The following is a 21355-nucleotide window of genomic DNA, read 5'->3' on the forward strand; positions in this document are numbered from 1 at the left end:
AAGCACTCCTTTTCCTGGACCAATTTCCTGGAAGATGTTTCTGCTTGAAGTCCTAGTAATACTTAACTTTTCCTCATATTTATAAAGTTAAATCAACATCATTCATGTTTCTCCTATTGGCACGTTAATCTGTTTCATGCCCCTTACCCACTAAGAGACTCTTTTGCTTTATTTAAGGCTTATTAGTCAAGAATAGAGCAAAGGGTGCAAATTAGGTCTTGTAGGTTCCAGCTGTCAGAAAAATCAGTCAGCTGTGATTGATTAATAGAAAAATGCATCTGATTTTGCAAGTGCAAAACCCAGTTGCAATTGTTAATATGATTCTGTCAGCAAAACCTTCTCAGCTGACAATCTTTATGGAACAGCCATCTGTTTTTGAGGATTACAAATACTTTATCAAAATATTTATGACATGTTTCCTCTGAAAGATGATATCGTATCCCTTTCAATAGATAAATGCCTTAAGGGTAACTGCAAAGCTAAGTAGAGAGAAAACTTAACTTTAAAATTTATCTCCGTCAAAAGCAAATCCATGCCCATTTTTTTCCCCTACTGTCACTAGGCTATTAAACTAATATCAACTGGAGTTGGTTTCACTTTTATGCCTAGATTTAAAGTCAGACTGAATGAAGGAATAGCTTACATTCAAATGGCTAATTTAAGGTTCAATTACATCTCTCTTTTATCAATCGTGTGTGCCTATATAAAATATGTAGAATTAATGAACAATTCTAAGTGAGAATTTGGAAATTAGAAGATACATTTCTCAATTTGCTGGAGAATATATTAGTAGACTTAGAAACAGAATGATTTTTCTCTTTCTGATGAAAAGTTATATAAAGTACATTTGTCTTTTTTAAAAAGTTTGCAATAGGTTAAGGCAAAAACTTTGTTTCGACCTAAAGTTTTAGCTCACCTAAGTTTGTTTTAGTCATGAAAAAAAAATTTTTGAGATAAATACAGTTAAAGAAATTTTGAAAGAAAGAATTATAACAAAGAAATGTAAGTATTATACTCTGGATCTTCTTCTAAACTTAGGGAAAATGAACTTCTAAATATATCAGTGTAATTAAATGAACTTTGTCTCATAATAACTTTATGAGACACAGCATTCTTTAAATACAAAACAAAACAAAACAAAAAACTCAAACAAACCTGGATTTGTTTCATTTTATTTTCCCTAATAAATATCGGTATTTTATCTGAGAAAAAGACTAAAGATTAAGAAACAGCATTCTTTATTGTGGATCAGATTTTTTTCTTAAGAAATTTGAGGTGGTTTTTGTTTAGATGTTTGTTGTATTGTTTTCTTTCATTATTTGTCTTGCAGATTAGCTCTTAAAATAGAATGAATTTTTATTTATTTATTTTTTAAAGCTTTAGTTTATTTAAGAGAAAGTGAGTGAGAGACAGCATGAATGGGGGAGGGGCAGAGTGAGCAGCAGGATTCCTGCTGAGCTGGGAACCCCGTGAAGATGAGGCTGGGATGAAGAACTTGATCCCAGGGCCCCGGAGATCATGACCTGAACCAGAAGCCAGATGCTTAACCCACCAAGCCACCCAGGCACCCTTAGAATGAATTTTTCTACTTCGATGAAATTACCCTAGAGAACAACATTGTTAGGTTTTTTAATTAATTAATTAATTTTTTTAAAAAATTGCAAAAGTGGAATATCATTTAAGGCTATGTATCATGAATATACATGTTAGTAGAGTTAATATGTAGCCTGATTTATTTTAAAAATATTTAAAATTTGCAGAGATTACAGTTTACAGAGACAATGTGGTGTTAGCAAGAAACGAGACAGTACTGGTGAGTTTAACTAGTTTAAACTCTGATGAGAAAGTCTGGCATAAATAGAGAACCCATGAATTGAATTTTGGATCTAGACCAGAACTGGTTTAGATGTCAGCCCTGCTACATATTGGATTGTGATTTAGAACAACTTCCCTAACTTCCCTGAGATTTAATATTACCTGGAGATGATTAGCATTAGCCCCAAAGTGTTGCAGGGGGAATTCAAGAAGAAAATGGAGAGCACATGAGTGAGGTAACCAGCACAGTGATTGACTGCATAGAAACTAAGTCAATGTGACTTCCCTCTTCTCATAGAGTAAGAAAAATGTGGTGTTATCAAGTTGCAAACAAAGAGATATAGAAGTACAGAGTGAGGAGAGGTTAATTAAATTATAGAAATCCGGAAAGTTGTAATTTGAACTAAATAAATATTAAATGCACATGCAGTGCAGAAAACACGAGAGGAGATGGATTTATATGCAATTCCTGTCCAATTTTGTTTGACCTCAATAAATATCTAATTCTTTCAGTTTTATTCAAAAGTGCTACTACCAAATGCTTAATAGAGTCCCAGTTTCAGACAAAAGAGAAGGGCCTACTGAGTAAATGAAATTTAAATCCAATGGGAATAAAAGTGCAATTGATTTGAAATGAAAATTGCACTGAGTATTATTCTACGTGATTGAAGTTGAATTCAATGGAATGCACTATAGGCTATGTTTTCCTTTGACAGTACAAGGGCTGGATAATTTACTAAAAAAAAAAAAAAAGACAAAACAAAAACAAAAACAAACTTGGTGCCATTTTTCCTTATGTAATGTAAGCAAGAACTTATTAAAAAAGTGTTTTAAAATGAGTATGTCCTAATATATGCTGGTAGGAAAAGAGAGTAAAAGGATTTGTTAGCTGGCAGCTAAAACAAAGCAAAACCAGAAACTTTTCTTTCCTATAAACTCTAGATAACCAAACTACCATATTCACTGTTACCATTATGAAGGCATATGTTTATTGGTTCTGTGCCTTACTTCGCATTAAGGCTCCCCATGATTTTTCTTTAACTTGACTTCTTTCAGATACGTTGTTGAGGTTGGACAATAGGAACTCCCAATACCTAGCCTCACATGCTGCTATGGGTAACACCATGCATGTCCCATCTTACTCTTCATGTATCTCTACCCCATGTGTGATTGACATTACTCTCTAATTCACTGACTTTCCTTGTGACCACATCTTTAATCCTTAGAAATTTTATCACCATAAAATCGGCAGACCTTTTCTTTAGTATCCATTCTCGGTTGTGCCATATATAGTCTTTGGGAAAACAATCATGTAAAAAATAGATTTTTTAAAATTAGTAAATAAGAAAAGAGGACAAATACCTCCACACAGAGCAAGATGATATTCTTGTGAATTCTGAGTGAATACCTTCTGTCCGTGGTAAAGAATATGACAGGTGCATTGTAGTTACTGAAGGAAGATGAGTCCTATGTCTTTAGCTCTCAGGATAAAGTGATATGCATTGCCTTGTACTGACTCAACAAAATTTCTGAAAGTTACACATACAGGTTGAGATCTCATCCTATGAATATCAGAGTGGAGAGATTATCAACATTTCTGGAAAGTGATGTCATTTTATTAAATAATGTACATTTTTCATAGCCATTAAATTAATACTGTAAATTAAATGTAAATCAATACTGAAATTAAATTACTACATTATTATAATTATTAATTAAATTAATACTATAATTTAAAATGCATAAAAAGATTGAAGAGAAAGCTACCCATCAATTCATCATCTAGAGGAAGAAATGGTATATTAGACATGCTGTCTTTCAGTTCTTTCTATACATATAAACACATGCATATGCATCTAATCAACCATACATACAAACATCAATTTATTCCTGCATGCATACAAACATCATTTGTACCATATGGGACATTGCATAGCTACAGTTTTATATCTTCTTACTCCGTATACTGTGACCATTTTATCAAATACACTTGAAAATAATGCCAACTACTGTAAGAGGTTTTTTTTTCAGTAACCATGATGTGCCAGAGACACATAATTTGTAGAAGAGTGAACTTCATCAGAGAAATAAAAGATGAACACATGACAACACCCACCAAAGAAGATAAAGATCCCTGCTCTCATAGAGCTTGTTCTTTAGGAGCAGAAGATAGGCAGTAAAAAAATAAAATAGTTTGATTGCATGGTCTAATGAAAAGATATATTGTGCTATGGAAACCATAAAGAAAAAATATCTATAGCTATATATCTAGCTCAGTGAAATAGACAGGGTTGTATTTTAAATAGTCTTGGCAGGGCATGCCTCATTGAGAAAGTGAGATGTGAGAAACTTGATGGGAGCGAAAAAAGGGGGGCCCAGGAAGGTGGAAGGTATTTCAGGCAGGGTGTATAATCAGTGCACGGGCCCTCAGCGCATGGACTCAGTTCTTAGAGGGAGGATGCCTCCTGTATTCTACAAGCAGCACAGAGGCTCCAATGCCTGCTGGGGAATGAGAGGAGGTAATGTCAGCAACCGTTGGGTAGGAGACCCTATATTGCCTTGCGAAAATTTTGCTCTTACTCGAAGTCTCAATAATGCAGGGTTTGGGGTAAGCCTGGTGGTGGGTGTTAGGGAGGGCACGTATTGCATGGAACACTGGGTGTGGTGCATAAACAATGAATTCTGAACACGGAAAAGAAATTTTAAAAAATAAATAATAATAATAAATAAATAAATAAATAAATAAATAAGGGAGAAATATTCCCCCCCCCAAAAAAATGCAGGGTTTGGTGGTTACCTGGGTGGCTCAGTCGGTTAAGGGTCTTGGCCTCAGGTCATGATCCCAGGGTCCTGGTATAGAGCTCCACATCAGGCTCCCCTCTCCCTCTTCCTCTGCTCCTCCTCCCTCTCTCTCTCTCAAATAAATAAAATCTTTAAAAAAAAAATGAATGCAGGGTTTGGCCTCATGGTTGTGTGACTAATATCGTTTCACAAGGCCCATGCTCCGGAAGGGTTCCGTACTACGGTTTTGTTCAAAAACAAGATTTGAGTAAATGGGAAGGTCTAATTCGCTTTATTAAATGCTTCATGAATCAGGCAGCCTCTCCTCTAGCAAGTAGAGTGAAGCTCCGAGAAGTTGTAGGGAATGGAAGGTTTTTATAGAAAGGAGGGTGGGGCAAGAAAGTTGTGAGCAAAGGAGGATTGTTTCATTCTCAGTCAGGTGAGATGGGAGAGTGAGCAGTTCTTATCATGCAGGTTATCTCCTCTTCCACTGGGGGATGGAGAGGGGCCATGTAACAGATTACCTCGCTGGCACAGATCTGGAAATTCCTCACTGACCATTAAGGCACATTTCTGGGTGAGATTAAAACTGATTAGATTAGGTAGTAAACTCTGGTTTGGTGTTCGGTGACTAGGTCTAAGTGATGCCATTTTGGGCATGTGGTTTTCTTTTTAACATTCTTCATGTGGTTGATATTTTGAAACTTTTAATAAATTTGTGTTTTTAAGTGAAATCCTATGGAACAATGGGGTGGGGGTGGGGGGTTGCTGCAGAGAGCCAGTACTTAAAGCTTTAGCTTCCAGTGATGGTGATGCCATCTGCTGTCTCCTCCCCAACCTCTCCAGGATGGCTTTTCTGCCCCTTGCTCTCTGGCCCCCCGGGATCCAAATTTTGAGATCTCAGCTCCTCCAAGCTAGGCTGGGGAGAGTATGAAAATGCACGTATGTGTGTAGGGGAGGAAGGTACAGAGAATCTCAAAGCAAACTGATTAACATTTAAAAAAATATTTTCTAAACTGACGAAGTGAAAAACCTAAACAAACACCACGCATATTGCCAAATAAATCTAATTTTTAATGATTCTTGCTGTTTTACTGATCTCAGGCTTCCTCATTAGCACATCTAAAAATATCTTGAAAAGTATATGATTACCATCTTGATGGTAGGACTTCAGTGTATTAAAAATATTTAGAATTTTGCAAGAGCTAAAGGAACATGTTGAAATAAAAACAGGGCACTGGTCAGGAATGAGACTATTAGTTGTTCATTTGCAATGCAAATATTTCTCCCATTTGTGGAACACCCAGCAGATAGCGCATTTACTGTTGATTGACTCTGGCTTTCACTTTTGCCAAACACTGACAATTTAAGGAAAGGAAGAAAGCTAAAATAGCTTCCTTTTAAGGCAAGATAAGAAGACCTTGTATGACTTTATGACTTAAGTTGAATTTTTCCAACTTTTTAAAAAGTCTCACTTTACAAAACAGAAGGAACTTTTTTCCTCTTTGTTTTTTTTTTTAAACTCCCTCTTCTGTTCTTTCAAGGCACTTTACTCAGTAGTGTAATAAGACCTTATATTAAAAATTCAATTTCTTTTCCTTTTTACTTAGGAGAAACAGCCATAAATGGCTCTAAGCTGAAAGTTTCTTGGAGACTTCATTCCATTTAGTCATGTTTGGGCCATGATGTCCCTGACCAATAACAAGAGTCAATCTTTAGGGTACAAAAGGTCTTGGTCTTATAAAACTCCTTATAAGCCGTTGGTTACTTTGCACTGTAGCTCGCACTTAAAAGTGAATTAGACAAGGCATTTTTTTTTCAAGCTTCAAATAAATTTATTCAAAGCTAGAATGTATGATCCAAAGGTCAAAGCCAATCTGCCCAAGCTTGTCTCAAAGCTTCAGGAGTTCATAAACCTAGAGCTGTTTATTTTTATATTTCTGAGGCAATATTTTGATTATGGTCCTAGGATAGATGCATTTCCTCTCTTAGGAGAAGTAGAGCAGCTGTCTCTGTTTTCTACCTTCATGAAACTATCTTTTTATTAATCCTTCATTAAAGCTATTTTTCAAGCTTTAGGCTATGGCTCAAAATTGTGTCATGAAATCAACCTATTCAGTAGAATAGGTATCTAAAATAATAACAATAAACTAAAATAAAGTATACATACAATATATGCAATGAGATAGAACAATTATTTATTACAGATAGTCAAAGTAAGTGTTGTGACGCAAGTTTTCCTCCCTTTGTGAGGGTGGGTGTGTATGTATGTGTGTCTGTGTGAGAGGGTGGACATGTGTATGTGTGTTAGGTTATTGAGGATGGGTACTTGGTTCCCAGACCTGTTGTGAAAGCATAAACAGAACCATAGTTGTATCAGCTGCATTATTAACTTAGCTCCAGGTTCTGTTTTGTCCCCTAGTTCATTACGTGTTAGGCACCCTCTAACCTCATGCACAATCAATCATTAAGCTTGTCTTTTTTACCTCTACTTCCTGTTTACCCACCTTTTATAGAAACCCAGTGGGGATCAGACAGTAACATTTGTCTTGATGTGTCTGATCATTACCAGGTCCCAAATAGCACCTCATTGTTTGGAAGAATGCTTGCCTCCTTGTTGTTGCAAGTCCCACTGCCCCCATACTCAAAGTTTTAAGAAGCTCCTTACCCTCCTCATGTATATAAACTCTTCCTTGGCTCAACAGGGCAAGGCAGCTTTGAGAATGATTCCCTGCCTTCTTGTTGGGCTGTCCTTCTGACAATAAAATTTTCTTTGCTGCAAAACAGATATCTCAGACATAGGTTTACTGCTCCTCTGGTGCATGGACAAGTTTGGGTTCGGTAGCATCATGAATGCAAAATATCTTACTTACTGTGTTACTTTCCCCATTTACTTAAGAAATTACTAAAACTAAGTGGCTTAAATCAACAGTCATCATTTTCTATCTCTTGCAAATGCTGTAGTCAGGAATTCAGAGAGAGTAGGATTGAATTCCACCCTCGGCTCTCTGCGGGCTCATCTTGAAGACTTGAGTGAAGGTTGAAGTTCCCTCTTATTTAAACGTTCATGTATTCTCATGTCTTATACTTGATGGGTGGATGTCTTAATGGTTAAGTTTAGAACTAATGCTGGCCAGAACACCTGTATATATGGCCTCTCCAAGGAACCAGGGTCTCATCCCAAGCGAGTGGCTGAGTTTCATGGGCCACCTTTGCAATAGACTGAGAGATAGAAGCAGCATTGCTTTCAGTTATCTAGCCTCAGAAGTCACAAAATAGTACAATGTCACTCCTACTACATCCCAAGAGTTAACACAATTATGAAGGTTCACTGATGTTCAGGGAACTAAATGTGCATCCTACCTCTCCACTGAAGAATGTCAATGTTACCCTATAGAAACGAGCATCAGGATCAGAATATATATATGTATGGCCACTGTTGGAAAATAAAATTTGCTGCCACAGCATTATAGTAAAGAAAAAAAAAAAAAAAAAGGAAGGAAACAACTTGGTCCTTGGTCATAGCCTTGGGGCTATTCGATGTTGAATATTTTATGAGACATGAAGAGGCCTATGTTGAAGTAACCTCCATAAAAACTCATGATCATTAATATAGAAAACACAGCAGGAAAACAGTTTAAATTTAGGGAGAAGGGGCAATGTGGTGAACATCACAGTGTCTCAAGTCTTGGGAGATACATACTGGTTAGAATGAACGTGGCATTTTTTTTCCCTTTTTTTTTTTTAACATGGTGCAATTCATATAATTGGGTAATGGGAAGACTTCCAAATTTTAAATTGATTAATTTTATGTAATTTATATTAATTGACTACTTATTCAACACCAGGCATTATTCTAGATCACATCCTAGTAAATATTTAGCCAAGTAAAACAAAATAGCTCTCCTTAGTGAACATACAGTTTAATCAAGAAAATATATAACATGCCATTTCAGTTTGCTGTATTCCAAGCTGAATAGGAATAATTACAGAGTGCCATGGGATTCAGAGAAACGGATGACTAATCCTGGTTGATGGGCTGGTAAAGGCTTTATAGAGGAGCTGTCTTTTGGATTGCACTTTCATATATTACTGATGGTATATTAGTCATAATATGATTGTGAGTCATGTTATCTCAGTCTGATGGAAAAATAGTACTCATAGAAGATGTCATGAGTGAAATGGAACTACCAGTTTCGATCTAGGAATGGGTTAATTCTGATATTGGCTAAGAGTCAGGTTCATATTCTGGCTGCAGCGTGTGTGTGACCTTGTACATTGAGTAAATTACTGAATCTGACTATGCTTCCGGTTTTGTATGCAAAAAAAAAAAAAAAGCAACCTTTAAATCATAATATTGTCATGAGGTTGAAAGGAAATTACGATAGTGTCCAACGTGTCTTAAATACTCAAGAAACGTCTGCCAGTATTACCAACATCGTTTGCACAGTTCATCTTATTGTTATAGATGAGAGGATATGTTGCGTGTTTTGTGCAACTTGTTTAGCATAAGTTAAGCTAAGGATGTAGTCATTTCAGACATCATCATCGTTAAAATACAAATAGAATAAGAGCAATAAACAAAGCCAATCACTTTGAATGGCTGTGCCTCATTCTCATTATAGCACTTAGCCCAGTAAATACTGTGTTATCCATTTTTATTACTTGTTTAGTCAAGATTTCTTTGTGCCTCTATCAGTGAGGTTTCAGCCAGAGAAGCGAAAGCAGTAGGAGATATTTATAATAAATCTCTTTCTGTGAATTTATAATTGGCTAATCAGATGAGGGTGGTAGTGAAATCTGAATTCTTGTTGGTAAGGCAAGCCTTCAGGAGGGGCAGGTGGAACTTTTGAATTCCTCAGTGGTCCATATCTGCTATCCATAGACTTCTTCTTTTTTTTTTTTATTAAAGAATTAATATATTGGGCATATAACATTGCGTAAATTCAAGATATACAGTGTGTTAATTTGATAGATTTACACATTATGATATGATTGCCATTGTAGCATCGGTGATCAGCCCCATTATTCACAGCTAAGATCTAGAAACAACCTAAGTGCCTGTCAATGGATGAATGGGTAAAAAGGAGTGGTATATATTATTTAGAGTTCTCTCCTTTACTTAACTAAAGTTTTGCAATGATGTGACCTTAATCGTATCTATAAAATATATTCATATAAACAACTAGATTAGTGATTGAATGAACAGCTGGAGACTGCAGCCTAGCCAAGCTGACCCATCAGAAGACCATCATAGCACCTAAGTATTTTCTTCATCTTGCCTCTTACTCTGTATCTGCCACCTGTAATATCACCTAGGCTAAAGTAGAGACTCAAAAATGGTTTTTTTTAAGTATTTAATCTATTTATTTATTTTACAGAGAGAGAGAGAGAGAGAGAAAGAGAGCACAAGTAAAGGGAGGCAGAGAGGGAGAGGGAGAAGCAGGCTCCTTGCTGAGCAGGGAGCCCAATGTTGGGTTTGATCCCAGGACCCTGGGATCATGATCTGAGCTGAAGACATGCACTCAACCAACTGAGCCACCCAGGCATCCCTCAAAAATATTTGTTAAATGAATAGAGAAGTATTTGTAATATATAATGTCATGCTATAAGTTTTCAATAAGCCTTGCAAATGGCTTTGAAATATACCCTAAACAAATGCAAACCAGAAAATATATTTAGGTCAGATGATAATTTTATGAAATTTTTTTAACATTTTATTTATTTTTTAATATTTTTTAAAATTTTTAAATAAACATATAATGTATTATTAGCCCCAGGGGTACAGGTCTGTGAATCACCAGGTTTACACATTTCACAGCACTCACCATAGCCCACACCCTCCCCAATGTCCATAACCCCACCACCCTCTCCCTACCCCCCTTCTCCCAGCAACCTTCAGTTTGCTTTGTGAGATTAAGAGTCTCTTATGGTTTGTCTCCCTCCCGATCCCATCTTGTTTCATTTATTCTTTTCCTACTCCCTAACCCCCACCCCCATGTTGCATCTCCACTTCCTCGTATCAGGGAGATCATATGATAGTTATCTTACTCTGACTTATTTCACTAAGCATAATACCCTCTAGCTCCATCCATGTTTTTGCAAATGGCAAGATTTCATTTCCTTTGATAGGTGCATAGTATTCCATTGTGTATATATATATATATATATATATATATATATATATATATATATATATACCACTTTTCTTTATCTATTCATCTATTGATGGATATCTAGGTTCTTTCCACAGTTTGGCTATTGTGGACATTGCTGCTATAAACATTCAGTGCACGTGCCCCTTCGGATCACTATGTTTGTACCTTTAAGGTAAATACCCAGTAGTGCAATTGCTGGGTCATAGGGTAGCTCTATTTTCAGCTTTTTGAGGAACCTCCATGCTGTTTTCCAGTTTGCATTCACACCAACAGTGTAGGATGATTTCCCCTTTCTCCACATCCATGCCAGCATCTGTCCTTTCCTGACTTGTTAATTTTAGCCATTCTGACTGGTGTGAGGTGGTATCTCATTGTGGTTTTGATTTGTATTTCCCTGATGCCGAGTGATGTGGAGCACTTTTTTATGTGTCTGTTGGCCATCTGGATGTCTTCTTTGCAGAAATGTCTATTCATGTCCTCTGCCCATTTTTTGATTGGATTATTTGTTCTTTGGGTGTTGAGTTTGCTAAGTTCTTTATAGATTTTGGATACTAGCCCTTTATCTGATATGTCATTTGCAAATATCTTCTCCCATTCTGTCAGTTGTCTTTTGATTTTGTTAATTGTTTCCTTTGCTGCGCAAAAGCTTTTGATCTTGATGCAGTCCCAATAGCTCATTTTTGCCCTTGCTTCCCTTGCCTTTGGCGATGTTTCTAAGAAGAAGTTTCTGTGGCTGAGGTCGAAGAGTTTGCTGCCTGTGTTCTCCTCAATGATTTTGATGGATACCTTTCTCACATTGAGGCCCTTCATCCATTTTGAGTCTATTTTCATGTGTGGTGTAAGGAAATGGTCCAGTTTCATTTTTCTGCATGTGGCTGTCCAATTTTCCCAACACCATTTGTTGAAGAGACTGTCTTTTTTCCATTGGACATTCTTTCCTACTTTGTCAAAGATTAGTTGACCATAGAGTTGAGGGTCTATTTCTGGGATCTCTATTATGTTCCATTAATCTATGTGTCTGTTTTTGTGCCAATACCATACTGTTTTGATGATGATAGCTTTGTAATAGAGCTTGAAGTCTGGAATTGTGAAGGCACCAACTTCGGCTTTCTTTTTCAATATTCCTCTGGCTATTTGAGGTATTTTCTGGTTCCATATAAATTTTAGGATTATTTGTTCCATTTCTTTGAAAAAAAAAGGATGGGATTTTGATAGGAATTACATTAAATGTGTAGATTGCTTTAGGTAGCATAATATTTGTTCTTCCAATCCAGAGCATGGAGCATATTTCCATTTCTTTGTGTCTTCCTCAATATCTTTCATGAGTTCTTTATAGTTTTCTGAGTATAGATTCTTAGCCTCTTTGGTTAGGTTTATTCCTAGGTGTCCTATGGTTTTGGGTGCAATTGTAAATGGGATTGACTCCTTAATTTCTCTTTCTTCTGTTTTGTTGTTGGTGTAAAGAAATGCAACTGATTTCTGTGCATTGATTTTATATCCTGACACTTTACTGAATTCCTGTACAAGTTCTAGCAGTTTTGGAGTGGAGTCCTTTGGGTTTTCCACATATATCATATCATCTGCAAAGAGTGGTAGTTTGACCTTTTTTGCTGATTTGGATGACTTTAATTTCTTTTTGTTGTCTGATTGCTGAGGCTAGGACTTCTAGTGCCATGTTGAATAACAGTGGTGATAATGGACATCCCTGCCATGTTCCTGACCTTAGCAGAAAAGCTCTCAGTTTTTCTCCATTGAGAATGATATTTGCCGTGGGTTTTTCATAGATGACTTTGATGATATTGAGGTATGTGCCCTCTATCCCTACACTTTGAAGAGTTTTGATCAGGAAGGGATGCTGTACTTTGTCAAATGCTTTTTCAGCATCTATTGAGAGTATCATATGGTTCTTGTTCTTTCTTTTATTGATGTGTTGTATCACATTGACTGATTTGCGGATGTTGAACCAACCTTGCAGCTCTGGAATAAATCCCACTTGGTCGTGGTGAATAATCCTTTTAATGTACTATTGGATCTTATAAGCTAGTATTTTAGTGAGAATTTTTGCATCTGTGTTCATCAAGGATATTGGTTTGTAATTCTCTTTTTTGATGGGATTCTTGTCTGGTTTTGGGATCAAGGTGATGCTAGCCTCATAAAATGCGTTTGGAAGTTTTCCTTCCATTTCTATTTTTTGGAACAGTTTCAGGAGAATAGGAATTAATTCTTTAAATGTTTGGTAGAATTCCCCTGGGAAGCCATCTGGCCCTGGGCTTTTGTTTGTTTGGAGATTTTTGATGACTGTTTCAATCTCCGTACTGCTTATGGGTCTGTTCAGGCTTTCTATTTCTTCCTGGTTCAGTTGTGGTAATTTATATGTCTCTAGGAATGCATCCATTTTTTCCAGATTGTCAAATTTGTTGGCATATAGTTGCTCATAATATGTTCTTATAATTGTTTGTATACATTTGGTGTTGGTTGTGATCTCTCCTCTTTCATTCATGATTTTATTTATTTGGGTCCTTTCTTTTTTCTTTTTGATAAGTCTGGCCAGGGGTTTATCAATCTTATTCTTTCAAAGAACCAGCTCCTAGTTTCGTTAATCTGTTCTATTGTTCTTTTGGATTCTATTTCATTGATTTCTGTTCTGAACTTTATTATTTCTCTTCTCCTAGTGGCTTTAGGCTTTTTTTGTTTTTCCTTCTCCAGCTCCTTTAGGTGTAGGGTTCGGTTGTGTATTTGAGACTTTTCTTATTTCTTGAGAAAGGCTTTTATCACTATATATTTTCCTCTCAGGACTGCCTTTGCTGTGTCCTACAGATTTTGAACAGTTGTATTTTCATTATGTTGTTTCCATGAATTTTTTCAATTCTTCTTTAATTTCCTGGTTGACCTATTCATCCTTTAGAAGGATACTGTTTAGTCTCCATGTATTTGTGTTCTTTCCAAATTTCTTCTTGTGATTGAGTTCTAGCTTCAGAGCATTCTGGTCTGAAAATAGGCAGGGAATGATCCCAGTCTTTTGATACCGGTTGAGGCCTGATTTAGGACCGAGGATGTGATCTATTCTGGAGAATGTTCCATGTGCACTAGAGAAGAATGTGTATTCTGTTGCTTTGGGATGAAATGTTCTGAATATATCTGTGATGTCCATCTGGTCCAGTGTGTCATTTAAGGCCTTTATTTCCTTGTTGATCTTTTGCTTGGATGATGTGTCCATTTCAGTGAGGGTAGTGTTAAAGTCCCCTACTATTATTGTGTTATTGTCGATGTGTTACTTTGATTTTGTTATTAATTGGTTTATATAGTTGACTGCTCCTATGTTAGGGGCATAGATATTTAAAATTGTTAGATCTTCTTGTTGGACAGACTCTTTGAGTATGATACAGTATCCTTCTTCATCTCTTATTATAGTGTTAGGCTTAAAATCTAATTGATCTGATATAAGGGTTGCCACCCCAGCTTTCTTTTGATGTCCATTAGCATAGTAAATTGTTTTCCACCCCCTCACTTTAAATCTGGAGGTATCTTTGGGTCTAAAATGTGTTTCTTGTAGACAGCATATTGATGGGTTTTGTTTTTTTATCCATTCTGATACCCTGTATATTTTGATTGGGCATTTAGCCCATTTACATTCAGGGTAACTATTGAGAGATATGAATTTAGTGTCATTGTATTGCCAGTAAGGTGACTATTACTGAATATTGTCTCTGTTCCTTTCTGGTCTACTACTTTTAGGCTCTCTCTTTGCTTAGAGGACCTTTTCAATATTTCCTGTAGAGCTGGTTTGGTGTTTACAAGTTCTTTTAGTTTTCGTTTGTCCTGGAGACTTTTTATCTCTCCTATTTTCAATGATAGCCTAGCTGGGTATAATATTCTTGGCTGCATGTTTTTCTCATTTAGTGCTCTGAATATATCATGCCAGTTCTTTCAGGCCTGTCAGATCCCTGTGGATAATTCTGCTGCCAATCTCATATTTTTACCATTGAATGTTATAGACTTTTTTTCCCGGGCTGCTTTCAGGGTTTACACTTTGTCGCTTAGACTTGTAAATTTTACTGTTAGATGATGGGGTGTGGACCTATTCTTATTGATTTTGAGGGGGTTCTCTGTGCCTCCTGGATTTTTATGCTTGCTCCCTTTGCCATATTAGGGAAATTCTCTCCAATAATTCTCTCCAATATACCTTCTGCTCCTCTCTCTCTTTCTTCTTCTTCTGGAATCTCAATTATTCTAATGTTTTTTCATCTTATGGTGTCACTTATCTCTCGAATTCTCTCCTTGTGGTCCAGTAGCTGTTTGTCCCTCTTTTGCTCAGCTTCTTTATTCTCTGTCATTTGGTCTTCTATATCACTAATTCTCTCTTCTGCCTCTTTTATCCTAGCAGTAAGAGCCTCCATTTTTTATTGCACCTGATTAGTAGCTTTTTTTAATTTCAACTTGGTTAGATATTAGTTTTTTCATTTCTCCAGAAAAAGCTTTTATTTCTCCAGAAAGGGTTTCTCTAATATCTTCCATGCCTTTTTCAAGCCCAGCTAGCACCTTGAGAATCATGATTCTGAACTCTAGATCTGACATATTACCAATGTCATATTATTACCAGGTCCCTAGCCTTTGGTACTGCCTTTTGTTCTTTTATTTTTTTTAATTTTTTATTTTTTATAAACATATATTTTTATCCCCAGGGATACAGGTCTGTGAATCACCAGGTTTACACACTTCGCAGCACTCACCAAAGCACATACCCTCCCCAATGTCCATAACCCCACCCCCCTTCTCCCAACACCCCTCCCCCCAGCAACCCTCAGTTTGTTTTGTGAGTCTTGTTCTTTTTTTGTGTGGTGAGTTTTTCTGCCTTGTCATTTTATCAAGATAAAAATATATGAAGGAGTGAATAAAATACTAAAAGGGTCACAAAGACCCCAGGAAAATGTGCTTTAACCAAATCAGAAGAGACCCCAAGTCGTGGAGGGAAAAAGGGGGTAAAAAGAAGTTCAGAAAAAAAAATAAAAATGAAAACAAATAAAGAAAAAATATAAAAAAGAAAGAAAAAATCTATATATTAGACTGGTGAATAGAACAGTATCACCCACTTAGTTTTGTTAGTATTTTGGTTTCTTAGAAGAAACTACCTCCTCAAATTTTAAAGAATGAAAAACATATATAAAGGTAAACACAATGAAGGGATGGAATATAACTATAAAGATGAATTTTTTTTTTAAATTTCTAAAAAAGGAGTTGATAAGATAAGTTGGTTGGGAGAATAAGGCAAAAGAAAGTAGAGAGAATTTTCTCAGGCTGGAGACTAGAACAAAGCCCTGTGCTAGATTTAGGGTATATTTTGATCTATAGAAGAAGTTGTACCCCAAACTTTCTTCAAAGAAAAAACCTTATGAGTATACAAAAAAATAAAGTTAGATACAATGTATGATAAAATATGACTATAATAATGAAGGTTCAAAAAAGTTTTTTTAATGGAAGATATTGTTAAGATAAACTTGTTAAAAAACATTAAAAGAGGAAAGGACAAAAGTTAAAAAAATATTTAGCAGAAGAAAAAAATAATAAAATTAAAAAAATTAACTTTGCAAGACTAAAGAATCATGGGGAGAAAGCCATGAATTCCATGCTTTGCTTTCTCCTTCTCTAGAATTCCGCTGTTCTCCTTGGTGAGTGAAATTGGTCTTGGCTGGACTTCTTGTTGATCTTCTGGGAGAGGGGCCTATTATAGTGATTCTCAAGTGTCTTTGCCTGAGGAGGAATTGCACCACCCTTACCAGGGGCCAGGCTAAGTAATCTGCTCAGGTTAGCTTTTGGGGAGCCTTTGTTCCCTCGATGCTTTCCATAGAGTTCCGGAGGATGGGAATGAAAATGGTGGCCTCCCAATCTCCAGCCTGGAGGAGCCGAGAGCTCGGGGCCCCCCTCCTCAGTGTACCCTTGGAGAAAAGCACTCAATCACTCCTGTCTCCCTGGCCTCTGGCTGTACTTGGAGCTCACCCAGCCTCTGACCAAGCTTCTCTGTCTCCAGCACACAGTCCCATCTGGAGTCTCAGAACCCCACAGATCCCTGAGCTCTTCCAGGGGGGTCTCCCCAGATCTTGTGGGGTCCCTGCTTACAGAGCAGTGGCCTGTGTTATGGATCACAATAAGGTAATCCAAAATTGAGAGCTCACTCCTCAGCTCTGTCTCTGTAGCCAGCTTCCCTGCTCTAATACCTGTGAGCTCTGCGACACTCAGACACCCCAGATCCTTCTGTGACCCCGCGGGACCTGAGGCCACGCTGTCCCTGCGTGAGCTTACTTCCAGCTTAGCCTCTGGAGCAATGTCCCAGACTTTTAAAAGTTCTGATTTTTGTGCTCCTTTCCTGCACCGCTTGCCTGGAGCTGGCCCCTCACCCCATGGTCTATCTTCCTGTTGCTTTGGATTCACTTCTCCACTGGTCCTACCTTCCAGAAAGTGGTCAATTCTCTGTTTCTAGAGTTGCTGATCATCTTCTTTTTGATATCTTGTTGGATTTGTAGGTGTTTGGAATGGTTTGATAAGCTATCTAGCTGATCACCTGCTACCTGATGTTGTCTTAGCCTGCTACTTTTCCACCATCTTGACTTCTTCCCTGGATTTTTTGTTTTGAAAAAGAATTCTGATAGCAATATGGAACAGTCATTAATAATGAGAGATGACCTTGGGAAAGAACTGTCAGGAATGTGTTGTATTTAGGTAGGTGAGAGAAAATAGTCCTACAAACTGGGCAACAGAACAAGTGGAAATATAGGACATATCTGACAGAATTCTGAAAGAGATGGTAATTCTTTGTTGCAGAAAAAGCAAAAAGAATCTTTAGTCAATGACCGTTGCTTATTATGGGAAGGTTATGGGCTAAGAATATACAAGTTATAATTTCTTCAAGCAAAGTGACATAAAATTCTCAAGTTTCAGGACCTTGAAAAGGTGTTATTGGACAGAAATAAGACTGATCTATTACTTGGTGACTCTTAGTTGTAAGAAAACATGTAGTTTTAGTGGGAAATGTAGGAGTGCAATTGACAGGAAACTCATCAGTGTGAATGTTGGTAGTATATTATTTATGTACAGATTTCAGAACTTAGCATAATTAGTCTTCCCAGTAAGTGATCACACTGATAAGGTATCATATAACCTTCTAAAAATATTAAGAATATTGTTATTTCCATGTTCTTCTCTTCTGATGTTTTATTAATTACTGCAGCTGTTTGTTCTCAATAGTTTAGTTAATATTTAACTGCATTGTGTCCTGGGATTGTTAACACTCAAGATGCAATTAAGAACAATCAGAACAAGAAAAGAATAATTACTAGAATCAGAGAATGTGGTGATGTGCTTGAATAACATTGCATTTTTTTAAGGATTCTTTTATGTATTTCTATACCTATTTCCCCCCCATTAATAACCACTATATCAGTTCCTTTAACAACCACAGAATGAAAATATAAACCCCTATATTATAGAATGCCATTATTTGTAGCAAGTAATATAGTTACATAACTTTAGAAAGCATAAGATTAAATACATTTTTATAGACTTATTGCAAGTCTTCTCATGGTCTATAACCATGTCTCACAGTCTATACCAGTGTACACCCTGAATTTTCAGGGTAAGGAAATAGTATAGAACACTTACTGACCTTATTTGACTCAACTACCATCACATATTTTGATGTTCTGAATAGTGTGGAATAAAATAATTTCTAAAACCTTGGCTTACTAAACACATGTATTTATTATTCTTCCTTCATGTCTCATTGAAAGATCTAAACATATTAAAATAATATAGATCAGATACTGTGCTGGAAATCTTGGGAGTTAGTATCAACCAAAGAGAATAATAGAAATTTCCTAGATAATATAACATGTTAGGATCACATTGAAGAAAATTTCAACTAAAAAGTGGACATCTTATGGAAGTAAAAGACAACACCACCAAAAATCCCCCAACAAAACCCAACCAAATAAAAATACAAAACACAAAGAAAAATATATATGTATTTTCCCAGTAGATAACCACAAGAGTTGAGAGATCAGGTCTGTGTGTTCAGGGCATGGTATGGACATTAATTAATAAAGAAGTAATCATAAGTCTACTCTCTTATCCTTAAAACAACTGACAAAGTGTTTGCCTAAAAGCCAAATATGTGATTGAATTTATCAGGGTTCAGTCAGAAAAACAGAAACTATGCTATGTTTTATATGTATAAAGGGTTTAGGATAGAGGAAAGAGGCTTACATGAATTTTGGAGGAGATGGACATGAAGGTCCTGGAAGCTACTTCCAAAAGTCACTGTTTAATAATGAAGGTCTCAGCTTGCGTCATCACAGTGAGTGACTTGAAAAGATCACCTAGAGGGCACCTGGGTGGCCCAGTGGGTTAAGCCTCTGCCTTCGGCTTAGGTCATGATCTCAGAGTCCTGGGATCGAGCCCCGCATTGGGCTCCCTGCTCAGTGGGGAGCCTGCTTCCCCCTCTCTCTGCTTGCCTCTCTGCCTACTTGTGATCTTGATCTCTCTCTGTCTCTCTGTCAAATAAATAAATTAAAAAAAAATCACCTAGAATTTGTGGCAATTCTCAAGAATCTCTGAGAAGCTCTCAGATCTTACTCTACTGCATGATATGAGTGATTCTTAAGAGCTTCCGGGTTGTTGCTGGGATTGTCTTCTGAGTATCTGGCTCCCACTGCCTCTGGAAAATGATGGATTTTGTATCGTTCCATCTTCCTTTTCAGTCTTGAGTAAGTTCCTGTGATAAAGGTAAACTCTGATTGGAGAGCATACAAGAATGCAAATACTGTGAAATATTGTTCTAAAGCATAGAAGGTAACAATGTTCTACCAAATTAGCAACAGGAGACCAAACAAAGTGGTAGCCTAAATAAAATTTGAATTATTGATGGGAGAGATTCATAAGAGCAGATGCCAGGAGTTGAGTTATACAAAATAAGTTGTAACTACACACTCCTTAGATCCAGGAGAAAACCATACTAAGGCATAAGCAACTACATTTTAGGAAGAGCCTGTTTCCATATTTCTCTTCTTTACCTCAAATACCTATACCGCCTCTGGTGTCAGACTTATCTAATCAGAACCTTGGACTAAAGAAGTAAATCTAGATATCAATATTCTCCAGAGAAACAGAACCAATTTAGGGCATGTGTGTATGTATGTGTGTATATATGTACACATATGTATATACACATATATGTATGCTCTATGTATACATCTATATATGCCTATATATGTACGTATATATGTATTTACACATATATACACATTATATATACAACACAACATATCTATTAAGATTTGGTTCATACAAATATGGAATCAGAGAAGTCCTGTGATCTGCTATCTATAAGCTGGAGACCAAGGAAATAAAATGGTATAATTTAGTCTGAATCAGAAGGCCTTAGAAGCAGGGGAGCTGATGATATAAATCCTAGTCCAAGGGTGGAAGAGAAGATGAGATGTCCCAGATCAAGTGGTGAGATGGAAAAAAAAGGGGTGCATTCTTCCTTCCGTCACCATTTGTTCTATTAAGATCCTGAACAGATTGGACACAACCTATCCACACTGGGGATAGAAATCTATTTTACTGATTCAATTCTTAATGTAATCCAGAAACACCCTCATGGATATACCACAAAATAACATTTATTCTGGATACCCTGTGGTCAGTCAAGTTGACAAAATTAACCACTGCATATACTAATGAATTGTAAACAAGAAAGATCATGCATTTTAGGAATGCTAAGACCATCAGAGAAATGTCTTAAAAAGAAAAATAACATCCCCTGAGGACACAGAATTAATATCTGTAAAGAAAATATAAAATACTCAGTTAATTGCATATAGTATCTTCACAGGAATTAGCAAAAATATTACATGTATAAAATTATATTTCATATAATAAAAAATTACTATTTAATAACAATTTTAATCACTATTTACTATTTAATAACTAGTAAATGACATCAACTAGCTAAATATTATAAAATATGTAAGTTTAATATTAGAAAACAATATATTGTTTAATTTAATAATCTATTTGATATAAGATATTTAATATTATAAAATGATATATTATTTAGTAACATTATAAATTACTACTTAATAATTATCTAAAAATAAAACAATCAACAAATAATGGGTAAGATGAAAGAAAAGACTTGGTTAAATATTAGAAACTGAAATGAGAAATTGGATATAAAATGAAAAATACAGGGGCACCTGGGTGGCTCAATGGGTTAAAGCCTCTGCCTTCGGCTCAGGTCATGACCTCAGGGACCTGGAATAGAGCCCTGCATCTCATAGGGCTCTCTGTTCAGTGGGAGCCTGCTTCCCTTCCTCTCTCTCTGCCTGCCTCTCTGCCTACTTGTGATCTGTCTGTCACATGAATAAATAAAATCTTTAAAAAAATAAAATAAAATGAAAAATACAATGACAGATTAAATAGAATACAAAGTTAAAGTTAATTAAATTAAAATTAATTTTATTAATACATTAATTAAAATGGAATCAAATTAAATTAAAGTTTAAAAAAAGATTAAATTTTAGAAGAAAGAAAGTCAATGAAGCAAG

The sequence above is a fragment of the Mustela erminea genome, chromosome 9 (assembly GCF_009829155.1).
Source record: "Mustela erminea isolate mMusErm1 chromosome 9, mMusErm1.Pri, whole genome shotgun sequence".
NCBI classification, from domain to species: domain Eukaryota; kingdom Metazoa; phylum Chordata; class Mammalia; order Carnivora; family Mustelidae; genus Mustela; species Mustela erminea.